Source organism: Microtus ochrogaster, linkage group LG3 (assembly GCF_000317375.1).
Source record: "Microtus ochrogaster isolate Prairie Vole_2 linkage group LG3, MicOch1.0, whole genome shotgun sequence".
NCBI lineage: Eukaryota > Metazoa > Chordata > Mammalia > Rodentia > Cricetidae > Microtus > Microtus ochrogaster.
This window is the reverse complement of record NC_022029.1, coordinates 19,253,118-19,264,294: the sequence shown is the minus strand read 5'-3', so window position 1 is coordinate 19,264,294 and position 11,177 is coordinate 19,253,118.

Sequence of the window (11,177 nt, the reverse complement as noted above, 5' to 3'; positions counted from 1 at the left end):
TGTCTCATTGTCATGAAAAACCCTAAGTTATTAAAACATTAAATGTCCTATTCTGTAGTCTTTGAAAGATACGAAGAATGTCTATCTAAAATATATCTATGTACATCTAGAAAATCTAACATGACTACAAACTTAACTATTATAGATGACTATCCATTAACAACCTATATACATTACATTTTTAATAAACTATACAATCACAATACCTTAATCAAGATCAGAAACACATATACATATAACAAAATTGACCTTAAATTTATATCAATAAAGCAAAACTTAAACCAATGTAAATTATCCATATCTATATCATATCCCCCTTTAAATGTAAAAGAACATTTATAAGCAATATTTGGGAATATGGGAGCAGTTTTTTTCTCTCCAAACTGCTTCCTGCTGAATGGGGGCGCTGTTATTTAGGTCTTTCATGGTATAACCTGTGTGCTAGGTTCCTCTCAGTTGGCAGTTGAGCAAAGTAATTTTTTGAAGGTGTTCACAGCAACACCTTCAGGAGGCCATGGTCCATCATACCATATTGGGATGGAAGCAATCCACAGGGTTTCATCCTCTGTGAAAACAAAAGAAGAAACTCCCTTCCAAAGCATCATGTCCTTAGATCCAAATTTTAAAGTCAAAGAATTTTCAAAATATCTATGTTGGATTAGTTCAGCATCATTTATAAACAAATATCTTTTAGCAGCTGTTGCTCTTTCCTCAGCATTGAAACAATTCAAAGAGAGTATAATAACATACAGTATCAAGATTCTCTGTGTATTTTCCATTTTTGTGCAGCTTTATTTTAACCTCTATTTCATTTATTTTTACTTTTATTTTTTGCTTTTTGAGACAGGTTCTCTGTATGTTTGACCTGGAATAACTCTGTGGACCGGGCTGTCTTTGAACTCTCAGAGATCTGCCTGTCTCTGCCTCCCAGGCATTGGGATTAAAGGTGTGTGCTACTACACCTTGAACTCACAGAGATCTGTTTGTCTCTGCCTTCTAGGCACTGGGATTAAAGGCTTGTGCAACCACACCTTGAAGTCACAGAGGTCAATCTCCCTCTGCCTCTCAAGCATTGGGATTAAAGGTGTGCACTACCACACCCAACTACTCTCTTTCTTCCTTTTTGTTTTGCTTTTTACTTTAAGAACTTCAACTTTTAGCCTGCATATATTTTTAACACACAGTAAACCATTTAGAAATTTTCTTTGTCTTTGAATCTCTCTTTACTGTATATCTCTTTTTCTGACCACATGAGCCTTTAAATTACTAAGCAATATGGGTGGGATTAAAGCCGTTGCTTTGGGAGCTAGATCCAGCCCATTCCTTAGCTTTCCACCCTCATGGCTGAGGTACCGGTTGTAGTCATGTTTATTGCCACAAGTCTATGGCGTTTCAAGGTCCCTGCCAGCACATAAGCTGCAGATTATGTCCACAGATAACACTCAAGTCCTCTCTCTGTAGTCGGCCCTCCTGCCTCAAACAGTCAGAGTTTGCCCTGGAAGAACGGCCCAAAAAGCCGGCATTTTAAAACAACTCAGCTTCTTTCCTGCTACTGCTGAAAACTGAAAAGCATTTGTTCAGCTTGTCATCAACACTGTTTAAGTGTTTCGTGGCAGGACCTCTTAATGAGCTGCAGGGTTTTGCAGCTAAAGCTGAGTCAGGAAGCCTCTCTTAGATGAGAGCGCTTGCTTGCCTCTAGCAAGCAGAGCAGACCCAAGAAATTGCTGCTACCAAGAAAACATGCTTTATTCTTTCCCAAGCCTTCTCAGGCTTTGTGTGGATTCAGTCATCCATGTCTGGGCACCATTCTGTAATAGTAGGAGCTGCGGTAGAGATGACTAAGTAGTTAAATATAAGTTTGCTGCTCTCCCAGAGGATGCAAGTTCAGTTCCCAGTTCCCAACATCCATGTCTAGACATTCACAATCACCTGTACTCATATGGCAGCATGAACACACACACATACACACACACACACAGACACACACACGTTCAGACATATAGCCATACACACACACAGACACAGACTTCTACACATGCACACATAGACACACACACATACATACATAGATATACACCTATATACACATATGCAAGCATATACATACATTAAAACAGAGAATATTAAAATACTGCTGTTTAAGTTCCTTTCGCTTCTTCAGCCAACAATGTTTAAGATACCAGCCAACTTGGGCATAGTCTCTTATACTATAAATACAGCTGTAAATCCTGTGCTTGCTCTTCTGCTTCTGGCTCTCACTTCCAGCTGCTAGACTCTGTTCCTGTTCCCTGTTGATACAAAGGATTGTGATCTAGGACAATGATCTGTAAGTCTCCCCTAAATAAATAAACCTTTATTATATGTAATTCTGAACTAGTATGGAGTTATTTTGTATCTTCTACCATCAAAGTACTATTAATCTCTCTATGTCAAAATATTTATTTCCTTCCCTTTTATTCTGAACTTAATAAAAAACTAGGAGTGGCATTTTCATGGAAACTGAGGCATGGCCTTGGAGTGGATGAGATATTTAAATTTTATATTTTCAGTCTCTTGACGAACAAAGCTATTGGAATTCTGACTTGGTGAGGGAAGTGGGCATCATCCACACCTGACTCTATGCGAAAGGTCAGCTTATGAATTATTCTCTTTAAAAATAAGCTTGAAGTGGATGCATGGCAAACTCCAGTGTGATGCAGGTGAACTGAAAAGCAAACACCATGGTAATGAGGAAAAGCAAAGGGAATTGCTCATGATTTGTAAGGGTTACAGACTGGATATGTGGCTGAATGTTCATTGTTTTCTGCTCATTCTCCTGTTAGCTGTCTTAGATTATAGTTATAGGTGGTTGTGAGCTACCATGTGGTTTCTGGGAATTGAACTGAGGACCTCTCAAAGCACAGCCAGAGCTCTTATTTACTCTGCCATGCCTCAGTTATTTCACAGGTGTCATTGAAAGGGAAGGCTTTTAAATATTCTGACTGCTGTGAGTGGGAAGAGTTCCAGTTCTGAAACCAGGCAGAGCAGACAGCAAAATCTCAGGCAGTGAGAGGGGTGCATGTCTAAGACTGATCAAGAAAGCATAATCCTCTAACCTCAGATTCTGAAGGCATATAGAAAGGAATCTCTTCCACAGGTAGTTTCTAATGAGATTATATTTGTAGAATGTTTTTAAACTTCTTTGTATTTATTTATTTTTTTCTTGGTAGTACTGGGATACAATTTGAGAACCTGGGCAGCAACCCAGCCCTGAGATACCATTTTAATAAAAAAAAACAAAGTCCAAATTTAAGAACAGATCAACACAGTATATTTAAGCTTGCATATAATGATATTTTTGAGAGATAGCCTTAGAACTTTGTCCAAATCTTGGAAATGTACAGTGTCCTTAGTAGAGGGTTTGGCTCTTTGCTTTACTATCTGCTTTGAGAGCAGGCCTCCCCTAGGTGCAGATGCGGCCTCAACATCTTTGTTCCCTAGTAAAACATGGTCCGCAAGAAGTGTTGATGGGAGGACCAATGATCTAATTTGTGGGCCAAGTGATCCCTACATTACATGCCCCCATTTAAGGGTTTTCTAACTTCTTTAGAGCTCATGTCTGTGCAGGAAAATCCCCACTGAACAGAAGATCCATGCTGTTTACATCAATTTTTCTCAGCTTACTTGATAAGGGAGAATCATCTTTGTCTTTTAATAACATCCTTTAGCATTCACTGTGTCTCTTAAGTTAGGAATACAGAGCAGGAAGGCAACAGATGGGCACAGTCCATTCTGCTCTCCAGAGGTCTAGTGCCCTTCAGATAAACTCTAATACTATTAGATTCATGCCGACATGGTTTGTTTACTATTTACCCAGTGACTATATTTCCCCGTGTTTTGCAAATGTGGGAGGAAGAAGACTACAATTATCATTTTAAATTTCTCAAAAGCCCCTTGGGGGAAAAATCTTATTCCAAACAGCTATTTAATTCTGTCTACATTAAATAGATTTAATTTTTCAAATTATTTCAAGACCCCCCAGGCTTCCAGAAAGATAATTGAGTTCCACATGCCAAATGCACCAACTGAAATTGAAGCATCAATTAATGCAATAGCAACCACTGTAAAGACGATGGCAACCCCCGTTCTTTCCAAATGAATTGTGTTGAATGAAGCTCCCTTTGAAAAGCAAGGCTCCATTTGGTGATACATGAAACTATGTACGTTAAACCAAACACCCAGCTTTGAGCTCTTAGATGCTAGAATAACATCTGTTCTGGTTCTTCTTTCTCTGATGCAAACAGTACAAAGATAGATGTCTTTCCAGCAATGAAAACACAATGTAGAAAGGCAGCTTGCTAAGCAAGAAAGTGTTGCTGGAAATCCATATGATAGAAATCATTCTTGAGACTGTCTGACTCCTCATCTGTAGTATTTGCAAATTGAAAATATAACTTAACTCATTCTCAGTGACCCAGCGATCACTTCTTTCAGTCTCCTGTTTCCAAATGGTTTACCATTGCAGTTTTGGTCAACATCTCATTGTGCTTCCACCACTGTGACATTCTCATTGCACTATCCAAGTTCTGTCTGAAACTGGCCTCTGATCTAAAGACAATAGAAGTGTAAACAGTTTGCTACTTGTAGCAAACCTTTGTAAATCTATGTTTGTATTTAAAAATCTGAAAATGGCTTCCTGCCAGTCATTGTTATTTTTATTAAAACATTCAACACCTTTCTTGAGAAGTTAAGTCCCGTAAAAGCTTTCCATGTTTTTTGATAGTGGGTTTTCAAGATGTAATTCATTCACCTTGTTTGACTTTTTGTAGTCTACATGTAGTTAATAACTATTGCTTCTTTGTCTTATAGATAGTGTATTAACTATAATGCATTGTTGCCAGCTTACTTTCTGAACCTGTTTTGAGCTCAAATACCTCTTGTGCTTGGCTCTGTTATAGGAATATTTATACATTGTGTAAAGATGTATGGCTGTGATTGGGATACTAAAATGCTGAATGGCCAATAGGTAGGCAGGGGTGAACAGGCAGGACTTCCAGGCAGAGGAAGAGAACTCTGGAAAGAAGAAAAGTGGAGTTGCCATTCAGACACAGAGGAAGCGGGAAGGGCAACAGAGATGAGGTAATGAGCTATGTGGAAGAATGTAGTTTAAAAAAATGGGTTAATTTAAGTTATAAGAACAAGTTAGGAACAAGCCTAAGCTAAGGCTGAGAATTCTAATTAATAAGAAGTATCTGTGTCATTATGTGCAGGTGGCAGTCTCAGCAAGAACGTACAGCTACATTCCTGCCCTTCGTTGTTTTGCTTTATTTTGTTTCTAAAACAAGTTTCACTGGGTAGCTCACTCTGACTGGCCTGAAACTCACTGTGTAGACCAGTTTTGAGGCACACAGATCTCTGCCTTGTTATGGAACATTGCTTTATCTGTGTAAAGGCATATTACATTTGTTTCTGCTGCTTTTTTTTTAAATGATGCAAGGATGTGTTACATTTGTTTGATTAAATAAAATTAACCTGGGATCAGGAGGCTGCATCAGCAACTATCTGACAGGAAGTGGTAGGGAGGGACTGAGTGCGGTGGGGGCTGAACAGGAGGATGACCCTTGTTTCTAGAACACAAGTGAGGAGTGAGAAAGGAGGAGGAGAGGAGGACACAGGGGCCAGCTGCCCAGCTGCCCAGTCAAACAGCCAGTCAGGGAGTAAAAAGAGAAGAAAGATATATAGACTAAAGAAAGGTAAAAAGCCCAGGGGCAAAATGTAGTTAAAGAGAAATGGGATGATTTAAATTAGAAAAGCTGGCTAGAAACAAGCCAAGCTAAGGCTGGGCATTCATAAGTAAGAATAAATCATGCATTTATTTGGGATCTGGGTTGCGAACCCCCAAAAAGTAAAGAAAACCAACCACACTGCCTGGCTCTGGTCCCTGAGTGCTAGGAATAAAGGGACATGCCACAATACCTATTTTCTGCTGTAGTTTTACTGAGTAGTTTTTTTAAAAAAATAATATTGGCTTTTATCTCATTTCTTTTTAACTCATAGATTCTTAGATTGAGAATCTTTGTGTTCCAAAGATCTTATGGGTTGGAGTAATGCTTATTTAGTTTAATTTACATTTATTTATGTCTGAATGGAGTATTTCTTCAATCTTGTCTTATGTCTCTAATATTCTTTCTTCTACTTGACCTAGGATATTGGTGACGCTTTCTACTATGTGTTTAATTCAATTCACTTTTTCAGTTTTTTTCAAGAACTCCAATTTCCTTGCTTAATTTTTTTAACCAAAGATGATGTCTTTCTTATTAACTACCAATTTTCATATCCAGATCTCAAATTGATTTCCTTATTTCATTTATCTCTTTGTATCTATTTTGAAGTCACTGACTCTCTAGCATACTGGGGGAGAGGAAGGAGTAACAGGAGAACCGAGATCTATACTGAAGCACCAATCTCAGTGCCTTCAAGTCTTTGTCAGCATGAAGCCTCCTGCATGCTTCATGTAGGGGCGGAGGATACTGAAGTTGAACACTCAACTACACTTGAACTTTGAGGTTCTTAGTCTTGCCCACAGAAAACTGCATGCAGCTTCGGAATTGATGCCCACTGATGATCCCTAACTCTGAGATGACAGTTTCCAGGAATCTTCATGTGATGCAGTTTGCCCCTTTTCGTGGAATTTGGGACAACCAACCACTGTCCTCTACCCAACACAAGCCTCTGGCATCCTGAACTTCTCACCCTGTTTGCTTCATGCTCTCTTCTACCCAGGGTTTCTTTGTGTGGCCTCTTTCCTCTCAGAGACCGCAGCAAGGTGATCCCAGGTGCTCTGGCTAGGGACTGGATTGATACTACTTTGCCCTGAGTAGCTCAGTCTTATACAGTATCCCTTCCTCCCATGCTACCACCTGGCAATAGTGGTCCTTGGTATGGACTGTGATAGAATGGATTTCTTCTCCTGAGCTGACTAACAATGCAAGAGGATTCATTATCATGACTAACAATGCAAGACGATTCATTATCATACAACATCAGCTCACTGGGTTACAATTTCTGAGAACCATGAATTGGTTAGAACTGTCAGTCTCTTACCCCATGGCTAGCTGCTTTAACTAGTAGCTCATAGCCCTCGACTTTCCTCCTCTGCTGGTGAGCCAGGTGGACTGATTACTCACTTCTACCATACAGCCTGAACTTTCCAGCTGCCTTATTGTCTCTTGCTTATTTCTAGTGTTCTTCCTTTTCCCTCTCTGGATAAAGCCTAACTTTTATGACTTGGCCCCTTTTCCAGGGTGTCAATGTCACTCACATACAGGCTGCCTCTGTGGGATGGTTTTATGGGGGGAAGAAACAAAGATAAAGAGAGGCATCTTGTTCAACATCTGGCAATTAGTCAAAGGCCATAGGGAAAAATGTAACTTTATATAGCTCCACAGATCCCACAATGCTCTTCTTAGTGCCTGTATTATAACCTCCTGTGCATGGATAATATCTAATTTACATGTCATCTATTGCCCCCTTGCTATTCCGGTTGTCCTATGAAAATAGACTCCTTTTCTCAATTAGTTACAAAGTTCTATTTCTCTGGTTTTGGAAAAGTCCATGTAGCTCAACAGATTTTTTTTTGGGGGGGAGGGTGAGGAACACCTTTGACTATCTAAAGAGATAATTGTCCTACATCATGTCTCATGTGATGTGACAGACTGTATCATGTATGTGACTCACCCTCTCTGAGGAGTGGATGGGAAGTGGGGTGGGGAGAAGGTGGGGGAGGGGGATGATGGGAAGGTGGGGGAGGGGGATGATGGGAAGGAGAGGGAACTGGGATTGGTATGCAAAATGAGGTTGTTTTAAAACTAAAAAAAGAAAGGGGAAAAAAAAGAATCTTACCAGAAAAGAAAAGCAAGCTACAGGATTAATGAAAAACATAACCAATAATATAGTTATGGAGCAGAGAACAACTTGTATATGGGAAGATGGCTCAGTGGGTAAATGTGTCTTCTGAACAAAGCTGATGACTTGAGATCGGATCCCCCAGAACCCACTTAAAAGCTGAAAGTAGTAACAGAAGTCTGTAATGTCAGAGCCTCCCTAATGGGAAATGGGAGGAGAATACCAGGAAATCTCCAGAAGCTTGCTGATCATCTAGCCTCTGGATTATGAAGTGACAGAGAGACTGTGTCTCTAACAAGGTAGAAAAACAAAGACCAAGACTTGAGGTTGCCCCCTGTCACCGCCCCCCATACTCATATGTCAGTGGCTCATTGAGGTCAAGCAAGGCATCAGGATCAACTGAAGTAAAGATCGAAGAAGCTGGGGTTGAAATTTTGCAAGTTATTTTTACAGTTACTGATATTCCTTATGAACTCCAGTGCCTTGGAAAAGTCATACTTCTATAGCTAGTGTTGCTGTCTTTCTATTTTCTCCTCTCTCCTTCTATACACTGTGTACATGCATGAAAGTGCAAAGAAGTAATGAAAATATACATCAAATAAAAACATAATAAAAAAGCAAAAAAATAAAAAATTAAAAAAGCAGATGCCCCTGTATTTATGCCCAGCTCATTGTTAGATCTCCCTCTAGTGGCAGCTCAATGAATTCCCACATAACTACCCTACCTTGATTCCTAACTATATGTTCTAATGATATTTGAAAAAAGCCACAGGGAAATATTACTTTATAAGAGTTCCTAAAAATACATTCATACACATATAATATACACACATGTATATTTAGATATATACATATATTATACAAAATATATTTTATCTATCATCTATCTATCTATCTATCTCTCTATCTCTCTATCTCTCTATCTCTCTATCTCTCTATCTCTCTATCTCTATCTATCTATCTGATGGAATTATTCCAAGCAGGGTGATAGCATCCCCCTTGAGGGTAAATATACTATATAATAATACTCCAAAGAGAGCCGGGCGATGGTGGCGCATGCCTTTAATCCCAGCACTTGGGAGGCAGAGGCAGGTGGATCTCTGTGAGTTCGAGACCAGCCTGATCTACAGAGCTAGTTCCAGGACAGGCTCCAAGGCCACAGAGAAACCCTGTCCCAAAAAAACCAAAAAAAAAAAAATAATACTCCAAAGATAGGCAAATGTAACACCCGATTTTGTGTTACACCCTCGGTACAGTTCGCGCAACCACTGTACCGTACGCGAGTCGGGCAAGGGCCTAGAGACTGAAAGAACACACAAAGAGACCAGGGTCATTCGAAAGGAGATCAGCTGAATGTCAGTTTATTCAGACTTGGGGAAATCCTTAAGTACCTAAGTGCTGCACAAGGACCTCTGCCCAGGCAGGTGGGAAATTACCATATTAACAGACAAAGAGAGAGAGAGGAGAGAGAGAGAGAGAGAGAGAGAGAGAGAGAGAGAGAGAGAGAGAGAGAAGCATCAGTGGAGCATGAACTTTTGTAGGTCCTGAGAGCCTCTTTGGCAATAGTCCTCACTCACACGGTGCTTGACCTGTATTGGCAGAGAGAGGCTGACTTTCCATCCTGTAAGACATTTATAAAGAAGTCTGTGTCAACAAATGTATACACAGAAGGCTTCAATGAAGGGATATGTAAAATGTCAGAAAAGTCAGCTACTGTTTTTATTACAAAAAAGTGAGATTTGCCATCAGGTTTTGAGCAGGGTTCTTGGCTAGGGACAGATGGAGCTCAGTGGTGGCTTATGCTCACATGTTTCTGCATTGGTGGAGGTTACTGCCTCAGGGGCTGGGCCTTGTCATAAACCAGCTTCATGGAGAGGCAGTCAGGGTAGGAAGTTTTCCTGGGATGTCCATTTCTAGGGTTCTTTGCCCTTTCTACAAAAGATCCTCTTGTTTTTAGGGATCTCCATTTCCAAAGTGGACCCTGCTTGTGTTGACCCTTATTAAAAAAATGTATCTAAGTAAAAGCAATCAGATCAAGTAACATTCATGAGAAAATATAGCTATCCACTTAACAAAGTAAGATGACACCACGAATTTCCAGAATTAACCCATGCTTTCATTTCCCTGGTCATTGTAGAGGCTTGAATAAATGAAGGTGTGTTGACATCATGTTTATCAATTTTATAGTGTTATGTACGTCTTATAACCAGTGGCATATGACGTAGGGGCCTCATAAAGAACATGCTAGCAGGCAGGAGACTTTGGGCTTCTTGAAGATTCTCAGGTTATGTAGGAAAGGAAGCTTCTTGCCCTTTGACTTCAGTGGGCAGTCAGAGGAAGGCAGCCTGTGTGCTCACAGAGGCATCAGAAATGGAATGTGGGAGGCTGGGCAAACAGATAAGGTCAGGGAATCAGCAATCTGGGGTCATGATGGGAAAGCCATAAGGAGAAGTCATGCTGAGGTGGTCAGATTGTTAGCCACTGGTCTATGGAGTCTGATTTATTCCTGTCAGCATCTGTCACTTTGGTTCCAACAGAGAGGGAGGCTGGGCAGGACGCCCTGACTGGTTTGGCTAGTGCATGTGGAGGTGGAAGTGAAGACAGACATCGGTTTCCAATGACCTTGTACTTTCTGATCTCTTTTTTTGTCCAACCAGATTTGAGAAAATATCATTTTGGAATCCACACAGGATGAACAAGAAACCTACGTAAATAGTTTCTGATTATTCCATTGTATGCAGGCAGGCCAACTAGTAGTCTTCGAACCTCAGGTTCTAATCTGCAAACTTTGTGGCAGATGCTGTATCCCCAGTGCTGAGAACATGCTCGTCTATGGAGTCCGCACTTGTAATGGAGTAAATGAATGCAGACAGATTGTAAAAATATATACAGCTTTAATGGGGAAATAGACTTACAGAACCACCATTCCTGCGGAGACCAGGAAAGCAGAAGACAGAGCTGGGAGCACACTCGCCAGATTTATAGGTAAACATTACCCCGAGGCAAACACGCCCCCTAAGGGGCTGGACTTATCCCTATATATCCCCCTTTTGTCTAAATAAGACAGAACTAAACCAAATACAACTACATACAATAATAACAAATAATAAATATAACAAACAATATTGAGAACAAAAGTTTTGCTAAACATTCTATCTCAAGGAGTCTAAATAATGTAGAGTAACTACAATGATATAATCTTCAACTCCATCAAAGATCTCAGAAGGGAATAAATATTACTTAACAAATGAGATATATCCAAAATGTGCAACAATTGACAGAGACAACTGACT